Source organism: Nyctibius grandis (assembly GCF_013368605.1).
Source record: "Nyctibius grandis isolate bNycGra1 chromosome W unlocalized genomic scaffold, bNycGra1.pri SUPER_W_unloc_2, whole genome shotgun sequence".
Lineage (NCBI taxonomy): Eukaryota > Metazoa > Chordata > Aves > Nyctibiiformes > Nyctibiidae > Nyctibius > Nyctibius grandis.
The window spans coordinates 1,970,825-1,980,805 of NW_027167473.1; positions in this window are offsets into that span (position 1 = coordinate 1,970,825).

Sequence of the window (9,981 nt, forward strand, 5' to 3'; positions counted from 1 at the left end):
GAGAAGGGAGAGACGGAGTAATAACAAGGTAGCAGTAATGTCACAAAATAAATAGCTTCAGAGCCACCCTGAGGCAGAGGATGTCTCTGATTCCTGTGTTTCACTCAGTAAACTTAAAGTCAAGTTAGCTAAGCCTTCTGTTCACAAATAATGGGTAAAAGCATAAAGGAAAAATAAAATAATGACAGTCTCACATTTTTTCTTCTTTGAAAACGTGGGGGAAGATTGGGATGGTGTTACCTGTGTCTCATCACTGTTACTTACAATCAGAATGTTGTTGCAGGGTTTATTTACTCTCAAAGAAGGGGAGCAGGGACAAAAGGAAGAGTGAGAACCTTATCTAGTTCAAGTTTGCACAAGATGTTACCATGAACACATCTGCCAAAGCGATAGCTACAAGTATCAAATCTTTCACTTTGGATCCTGATGACCTTATGTCCTGGTTTGGACTAGGACAGACTTTTCAGTTAAGTTTGTTTTAAGTGACTACTTTCTGAAGTTGACCACACGCGCTTGCTGCCATGGAAACTAGGGTCCCTGTTGTGTCTCTTTGTCCCACAGAGGAAGGGACTGTAGAGTGCCACACCTGTGGGGAGGAGCAGACAGGACAGGTGACACGAACCTGACCAACAGGGTATTCCATCCCATCCATGTGACAGTTTAAAGCTGAGGGACCATGAGGGTCGTGCTCTCTTCCCCTATGGCCGACATCCTGGGAGGACTCTGCCCACGCTCCTGCCTTCGCTCCTGAATCCAGTTCCTGCCTGCTGCCATGTCTGGTTTGGGACTGCCCAGAACCTGCCCTGCAGCATCAGCAGTGACGTGGTCGTCATCAGGGGGAGCTCAGTAGCAGTTTTGTATATAGTTCATTATTGATTATACTCTTTCTTTTCATTGTTATTGTTTATTAAAACTGTTTTAACTTTCCAACCCGTAAGTCTCTCTCCCTTTTTTCTTTTTCCCCTCTGGGGAAGAAGGTTAATAGAGAGCATCTGTCATCCGCTTAACAGTCCGTCCAGCCTTAAACGGTGACAAATTTATTGGTGCCCAACATGGGGCCAGAGAGGGGTATCCCCAACAGGTCCTCTGAATAATTTACATTTCGGCTCCTGTGGGAGGAGACCCAGACAGCTCAGCCAAGGGAGTACCAGAATTCTTCCTTTGAGTCTTGAGGGGATGGAAACTAAAACAGTTTGCAATATGCCGATGTCTTTGTTGCTGGGCACAGTTCTTTATCATGTTTTCATGCAGTTTTGTTCTGAGTTACGTGTCCTAATTTTGCCTTACCTGCTATATGCATTGTTTACTAGCGTTTATGTGCGGTTTGTCAATTCTGGGGGCTGGGTGAAAGGCATTGCTTTGTTATGGGTTGTAGCGTGATCTACTCCGTTATAAAGTGGGCCATTATCACCCCAATCACTTATCTCTATGCAACAATGACGGGCAGTGAGGAATGTGAGTAGATAGCGGTGGCTTTAGTGGGGCACTTCAGGCGCCTCCTGTCGACCATTGTTAGTCAATACACTTCTAATTTCACCTTGGAGAATCATACTTTTCCTTTTCCTGTCAAGCTGACTCCACCAGGTTTTGGGAATTTTGGATTTTCTTGGGACCATCATAGTACCATGCTCCTATTACTGGTTCTCCTAAACATTTTTCAGGTGTGGTGTAGAATTAAATATCAGTGCAGGTGTAGGTGTTGTGAAGCCACCTCGACTCCTACAATGGGTGCTGCCTCCCCAACAAGCACCACAGCCACGCCAACCCCTGCAACGGGCACTGCCACTACTCCAACTCCGGCAATGGGCACCACAGCTACGTCAACCTCGGCGACAACAGTTATGACCACCCCTACTCATCCTGTGTATCAGTCAGTATCAGTCGCCCCTGTAACTAGGAGAAAGCACAAAAGAAAATCCGTTCATGTAGCAGAGGAAAGCGAGGATGGAAGTGAGAGAGGGGGTCCTTCTCAATCAGGGCCATCGCAGGATGAAGACTCAGACACAGAGAGGTAACGGTCCACTCCCTATCCCTGAAGGAGCTACGAAACATGCGGAAAGATTTTAGCTGCCATGAAGGTGAGCCAATTATCACATTGATATCAGACGGCTTAGTAAAAGTAGGCCTCAAAGTAGGCCTTAAAAGGCCTACTCTGTGTAACCTTTAAACAGAACTGATTTTCCTTTCAGTAATTTTCCTTTCAGCTAAAATAACTGCGCTTTCTGAAGCTAACTGCATGTTTTGCAGACAGTGTCTGCTTCTAGGACTGATAACGCTTAAAGTTATAGCTATCACTGACTCTTGCTTGCGCTTATTCTTAGAGAATCAAAGGTCTTTGTTAAATTCCTCACTAATTGTCCCTCGGTGGACGTTAGGTGGAGTGATCCCCCATGTTCCCATTGCCGTAATAAATTAATGCCTGCTCGTTAATGCTAAACCCAGCATTAAGGAATTTTATTCACGATTTCAGTGTCATTTTGGTGACCCAGATGGGACAGCGCTTCTGATGCTCGACGGATTCACAGGATTGTGAGGACTCCGACGCCACTGAAGTTTTTTCAGGGAGATCCTCTGATCCCCTGATCCGGTGAGTTCAGAACAAGACCCCTGGGATTTGTTAAGGCATTACTAAAGGATATACCCCATTCAGTAAGTTGGGAGATGCTCTCCTGCAAGACTGGGTATTAAAGAATATAAGGGGGGGGTCTGGACAGGGCCTTGATTTCATACTACTACAGGGTCACCTGGAGTGCCAGCCAGGGTAAAGGCTAAAGGCTTCCTTGCACCTGGAGTGCCAGCTGACAGGCTATCAGTTATTGTAGAGTTTGTGACTGTAATTTGTATCTTTTGTTTTGTTTGATATTGTAGTGTTCGTGTGTTTGTGTGTGTAACTTGTTTCTTTTGTGCATGTAACTTGTTTACTTTGTTTTAATATGGGGTCCAGTCAATCGTCTAAGGGGTCTGAGGGAGGTATTTTAAAGAGGTCACCTCTGGGATGTATATTAAAATGTTGGAAAGATGTAGAAAGTGATTCCCTTACCAGAAAACAATTAATTGAATACTGTAATCATTGGTGGCCGAAGTACATTTTGGAGGATCAAGAAAAGTGGTCGAAGAATGGGACTTTAAAGTATAATACTATGTTGTTCTGTTGGAGGGAAAAAAAACAGGATGAGATGCCATATGTGAAATTGTTCTTTGCATTACAAGATAATTATGATGTATGTGAGGAATGTGACTTGATTGCAAGTGAAAGTGGTGTGTTAGCATTACAGGCAGAAAATAAGAAACTGCCTAAGCATTGTTGTTCGGCATGTAGCATCAGCAGGCAATGCAACAAATATAAAGAGAAAAAGGAAGTAGAAGAGGGAGAAGAAAACATGGAGATGTTGGTTGGACCGAGAAAGAACAATGGGGCAAGGAGAAATGAGCAGGAAATGGCAGCGCAGGACGAAAGGGGGGCGAACGGAGGGCAGAGAGAACAAAGAAATAGTAATTCGGATAGATCCGACGAGAAAGAAGGTTTCAGTCCGGTGGCAGGTAGGACTAGCTGGAGAAATACTCAGAACATACAAGCCCCTCTCAGGGAAGCAGTAGTACCGGAGGGGCCGGTTTGGCTAAAAGTGCCGTTTTCGGTATCAGATTTAAAGGCTTGGAAAGTATATAACAACAGGGAAGTAATCGAGAAGACTCGGGAAAAAAGATTAATTGCTGTACTCACAGAGCAAAGAACACGGAGAGGGGGTTACAGAGGACAGGGCCAGGGCAGGACTGAAAGATGTGTGTTCCAGCACTGACCCCTGGATAGAGATCAGTGTGCTCTCTGCAAGCAGAAAGGACACTGGAAAAGGGAATGCCCACAATTAGGTCGGCGAGTACTTGAGGAAATGCCAAGGTAAGCTGCTAACATGATGATGTTAGATTCAGACTGAGGAGGACCGGGGGAAGAATCAAAACCCTCCCCAACAGAACCCCTGGTTATAGTAAGGTTGGGGAATGAGAAAGTAAAATTTTTAGTAGATACGGGAGCTACCTATTCAGTATTGAATACATGCAAGGGTAATTTGAGTGATCAAAGCATGTCAATTATTGGTGCCACAGGGCAGAAAGAAAATCGGCCATTTTTCCAGCCTTTGAAGTTTGGAATTGGGAAAAGGGTGTTAACCCATTGATTTCTCTATATACCAGATTGCCCTATGCCACTATTAGGATGAGATATATTAAGTAAATTGAATGCACAAATTACTTTTACAAAAGGAAAAATCCAAATCCATATTCCTGAAAATAAAGCTCTGGATGCCCAAGTTTATATGTTACAGAAGGAAGCCGAGTTACAGAAGATACCAGAAGAAGTTGAAACCGCTGCGACACCTCTCATATGGGCTTCAGGAACACCGGGCCAATCCCGAGGGACAGAAGCAGTAAACATCCAATTGAAATCAGACTCCAGACTGGTAAGATGAAAACAGTACCCAATTAAGCTAGAAGCAAGAAAAGGACTAGAACCATTAATAGAACAATTCATAAATTTGGGGTTATTAAGAGAACGCCAATCAGAATACAACACTCCGATATTGCCAGTTAAAAAGCCACATTCAAAAGAATATAGATTGGTTCAGGACTTAAGGGCTATAAATCAAATTGTGCAGGATGTCTACCCAGTAGTGGCAAACCCTGAAGGAAACAGATAAATGGTTTACTGTATTGGATCTGAAAGATCCGTTCTTTTGCCTTCCACTGGCAGCTGAGAGTCAGGAACTGTTTGCTTTCGCATGGGAAAGCCCTAAGACTGGTAGAAAAACTCAGTTGTGTTGGACAGTATTACTACAAGGATTTAAGAACAGCCCTACAATCTTTGGAAATCAATTGGCCAGAGAATTAGAGAACTGGCAAAAGATGCATGAAAACATCAGTTTATTACAGTACGTAGATGACATACTACTAGCAGCAAGTAACAAGGAGGATTCCATACAAATGACGATACACCTTTTAAACTTTTTGGGGCTGTCAGGGTACAAGGTATCCCAGAAAAAGGCACAGATCGCCCGGCAGGAAGTAGCATATTTGGGGTTCACAATTTCCCAGGGCCAGTGTAGTCTTGGAACTGAAAGGAAAGAAGCTATTTGTCAAATCCCGGAACCCAAATCGAAACAGGAGCTTAGAGCATTTCTTGGGATGGCTGGATGGTGTTGTCTGTGGATAATGAATTTTGGACTCATTGCCAAACCCTTATATGAATCTGTACAAGGGGAAGGAAACCTCCTTGTTTGGACTCAGGAGTGCAGAGATGCATTTGCAAAATTAAAACAGACCTTAATGAATACTCCAGCTCTAGGCCTCCTGAACTTAGAAAAGCCATTTGAACTATTTGTACCTGAAAGACTACATATTGCCCTAGGAGCGTTGGCCCAGAGACTAGGATTGTGGAAAAGACCTGTGGCGTACTTTTCAAAACAACTAGATGATGTCAGTAAAGGATGGCCAGCAAATCTCCGAGCAGTGGCAGCTACAGTATTACTGATCCAAGAGGCCCGAAAATTGACACTCGGGCAAAAGCTAACTGTGTTTGTACCCCATGCAGTTACAACCGTTCTAGAACAAAAAGGAGGACACTGTCTATCACCAAGCCAGATGCTGAAATATCAAGCTGTTCTTCTGGAACAAGATGATGTGAAGCTGAAAGTAACTATGATCCTGAATCCAGCAATCTTTCTAACCACTGATCCTGGTAGGAAAGAATTAACACACGACTGCTTGCAAACGATGGAACAGACGTACTCCAGCAGAGAAGACCTGAAAGACATGCCAATGGACAATGCAGACTGGGACTTGTTTGTGGATGATAGTAGCTTTATGCAGGACGGAACGCAGAAAGCAGGATACACAGTGGTAACCATTAAGGAAGTAATCGAGGCTAAAGCTCTGCCATCTAACACGTCAACCCAGAAGGCAGAGCTCATAGCCCTACTGAGAGCATTAGAATTGTCAAAAGACAAAACTGTTAATATATGGACAGATTCAAAGTTTGCCTTCAGAGTAGTCCATGCTCATGGAGCCATTTGGAAAGAAAGGGGACTCTTAACTTCTCAAGGATCCCCAGTCAAATATAGGCCAACAATCCAGCAATTATTACAAGCAATTAATCTACCTAGACTAGTGGCAATCATGCATTGTAAGGCACATCAATTCGGAAACAGTCTGGTGCATGTAGGAAACCGGATGGCAGACAAAGCTGCAAAGGAAGCAGCTGAAAGTCGAATATTGCTACTTTTACCAGAAAAGGTCCGGAGGTTGGAGCCTAAGAGTCCGCAGTATACACCACAAGTTTATAGTTATCACTGAGGCACTGGTAGGGATGTTATGCAGAAAGGCTCTTGCTGTACTTGTTCTTAGAGAAACCAAGGTCACTGCTAAATTCCTCACTGTTTACGAGTGAAGATCCGCGGGGGGGTCGCACCTGCAGGAAGGAGTGGACAGGACAGGTGACCCAAAATTGACCAACGAAGGTATTCCATCCCATACACGTCATTCTCAGTATAAAGCGGGGGGATCATGAGTGTCTCACCCTTCCCTTCTTCTTTTCCCCTTCTCGCCCCCCCTTCTGCTATGGCCGGTGTCTGAAGAGGACTCTGTCCATTTTCCTGCTGCCCCCGATCCCAATCCGTGCATCCCTGAATCCAGTTCCCATCCGTCACTGGGCCCAGCCTGGGCCTTCCCGGAGCCTGCCCTGCAGTGCCAGTGGTGACGTGACTGACATCGGGGGAGCTCGATCTTGGTATTGTATATATATTTGTACATATTTTATTATTTCCATTATTATTAATATACTCTTTTTCATTATTATAATTTATTAAAACTGTTTTAACTTTCCAACCTATAAGTATCTCTCCCTTTTCCCTTTTCCTTCCCCTTCTGGGGAGGGGGAGGGTTAACAGAGAGTATCTGCCACCGGTTTAATAGCTGGCCCAGCTTTAAACCGTGACAATTGGCTAATAGACAACACTGGGGAACTGAGACAATGGTGGAGGCATTGAAAACACAAGTGCTAAGTGTATGAATGACTGGGATAGTCAAAAGCATAGTGAAGAAATGCAAATTATGCTTGAAGAACAATCCTCACTTACCCCAAAGACCTTTACTAGGGGTGACAAAGAGAGGAAACAGTCCAGAAGACTATTGGCACATAGACTTTTCCAAATTACTGCGGCAAAATGGGTATCAGTACCTTTTAGTAATGATAGATACTTTTTCAGGCTGGCCGGAAGCTTTTCCTTGTCACACCAACAAGGCAAAAGAAGTAGCAAAAATATTGGTTAAGGAAATAATACCGAGATTTGGGGTACCTATAGGACTATCTTTGGACAGGGGCCCACACTTCATAGCGGAAGCTATTCAAAATTTGGCTAAAGTCTTAGGGGTAAAATGGGATCTCCATACCCCATGGAAACCTCAATCAAGTGGGAAAGTAAAAGAATGAATCAAAGCCTAAAGAGACAGACGAGTAAAATTTGCCAAGAGGCTCAGATAAAGTGGCCAGATGCTTTACCCTTAGCTTTGCTACGAATATGCATTCAGCCTAGAACTAAAGAAAAGGTTAGTCCTTTTGAAATCATTTACGGTAAACCCTATCAGGTGACAGAAACGGAAGTTAATCCTGAGATCATAGGGAAACGTTACCTGAAAGAATGTTATCTCTCTAGGAAAGGTTCTGTTCTCTCTCCACAGGTACATCACTGTGAGCGCACCGTTATCCCTGGACGTGCCTGTGCATCAGTACCAACCTGGAGACTGGGTGTACCTGAGGACATGGTCAGATGAACCGTTAAAGGAGAAGTAGAAAGGACCTTTCCAGATTTTACTCACCATCTACACAGCTGTCAAGCTCAAAGGAGTGACTCCGTGGATACATCACAGCAGGATCAAACCAGCCTCATCACGAGAATAGACTGTCAAACAAGAAAGACCTTTACGTTTAAGATTAACTCAGGAATAACAAAGTTCTGGGTTATATCTCTTGTGGTGATGTCAGGAAGTGCAGAAGTCGATTCAGAGGGAGAGGCCGACACAGACATAGATGAAAACTTAATTCTAAATTTGATACAAGGGTTCAGTAGGATGTGCAATTTTACTAATGTTACAGAATCATTGAGATAAATATATGGAAGCAGTGAGATAATAAATCTATCTACTTCCAAAGGGGGGAATTGATACCAGACGGCTTAGTAAGAGTAGGCCTCAGAGTAGGGGGTTGGACTAGATGATCTCCAGAGGTCCCTTCCAACCCTAACCATTCTGTGATTCTGCGATTCTGTGTAGGCCCTAAAAGGCCTACTCTGTGTAACCTTTAAACAGAACCGATTTTCCTTTCAGTAATTTTCCTTTCAGCTAAAATAACTGCGCTTTCTGAAGCTAACTGCATGTTTTGCAGACAGTGTCTGCTTCTAGGACTGATAACGCTTAAAGTTATAGCTATCACTGACTCTTGCTTGCGCTTATTCTTAGAGAATCCAAGGTCTCTGTTAAATTCCTCACTAATTACAAAGAAGGGCCAGAGATAAGCAAGACTGTGAACAACATCTTTGTAGTGTCTTAAATGACTTGATTCACAGCTCTGGCGCCAGGAGTAGAGATAAATCCTGTAAGAACCAGAACAGTATCTTTTCCTTGGAGCCACCTGCATGTGTCAACAAAAAGGCCTCGACCATGCTTGCGCAGAAGTGGGGTCATATAGCAGACAGCATAACTATGGGGGGATTACAACCACCAGAGACCACCCAAGACCCCTTCCCCAATTTAGTACGCATGCGCAAAGACAATTACATAATGTATTAGCATATGCATAAGGTTTCTTGCAATAGGCGGGTTTTCTCAGGAATTGCATGAATATTCATTTTTCTGTAATGTATATAATGAGTGTGCTTTTGTGCCTCGGTGGACATGTTAGATGGAGCGATCCCCCATGTTCCCGGCGCTGTAATAAAGTAATGCCTGCTCGTTAATGCTAAACCCAGCATTAAGGAATTTTATTCCTGATTTCAGTGACAACCTGGTTGCTCCGCTGCTGGGATAACGGGGACAATAGCTTGGACTTGGAGGGTAGAGAAGCCAAGCAGTTAGGATCTCTGGCTAGAGAAGGGGGTATTGATAAGGCGCTTGGGAATAGGACAAACACTCTTAGCCTCTGGAGGCAAATCTTGTCAGCTGTAAAGAGCAGGTATCCCTTTAAGGACGATATTGTATGCCGCCCAAGCAAATGGACCACCATGGAAAAAGGTATTAAGTACCTGAGAGAATTAGCTGTGCAAGAGATGATCTCTGGTGACCCACAGATAATTGTAGATCGTGGTGAAATGCCATGTGACTGACCTATGTTGTGGAAGTTGGTGCAGAGTGCACCATCGACATATGCCCACACATTGTCAATATTGTTCTGGGGAGGAGGTGGAGAGAGACCTACTGTGGGTGATGTGGCTAACCAAATACAACAGTATGAAGACAGTCTCTCCCCTGCCCTACAGGCTTGAGTCTCGGCTGTGGAAAAACTAACTAAGCAATCTGTTTATTTATTTCATAGACTGTTTGACAGGTTGTCCGAGATGGAGAATAGATCCTACTCACCACCTGCACGGACCCATGTCGCAGCCATCATGAGAAGACGCCCTCCCACAAGACCAGCTAGAGAGACAGAACATGCCATGAGGTGACCTGTGGTGTGCCTTATGTGACTACGGAGAGGACATGAGCAGATGGGATGGAAAACCCACTGCTGCACTATGGACACGAGTACATGACTTGCGAGGAAAAACAAATAGAGTTAGGTGGCTGCTCCAGTTTCCAGTAGGCAGATCTCCAGGCAGAATAGATGGGATTCTGATCCATCCCTACCAGGCACAAGTAAACAGAATTAGAGGGGCCCTGCCTCCAGCCAGGTGGAGGAGAGGGATAACTGAGTTTACTGGACTGTGTGGATCCAATGGCCTG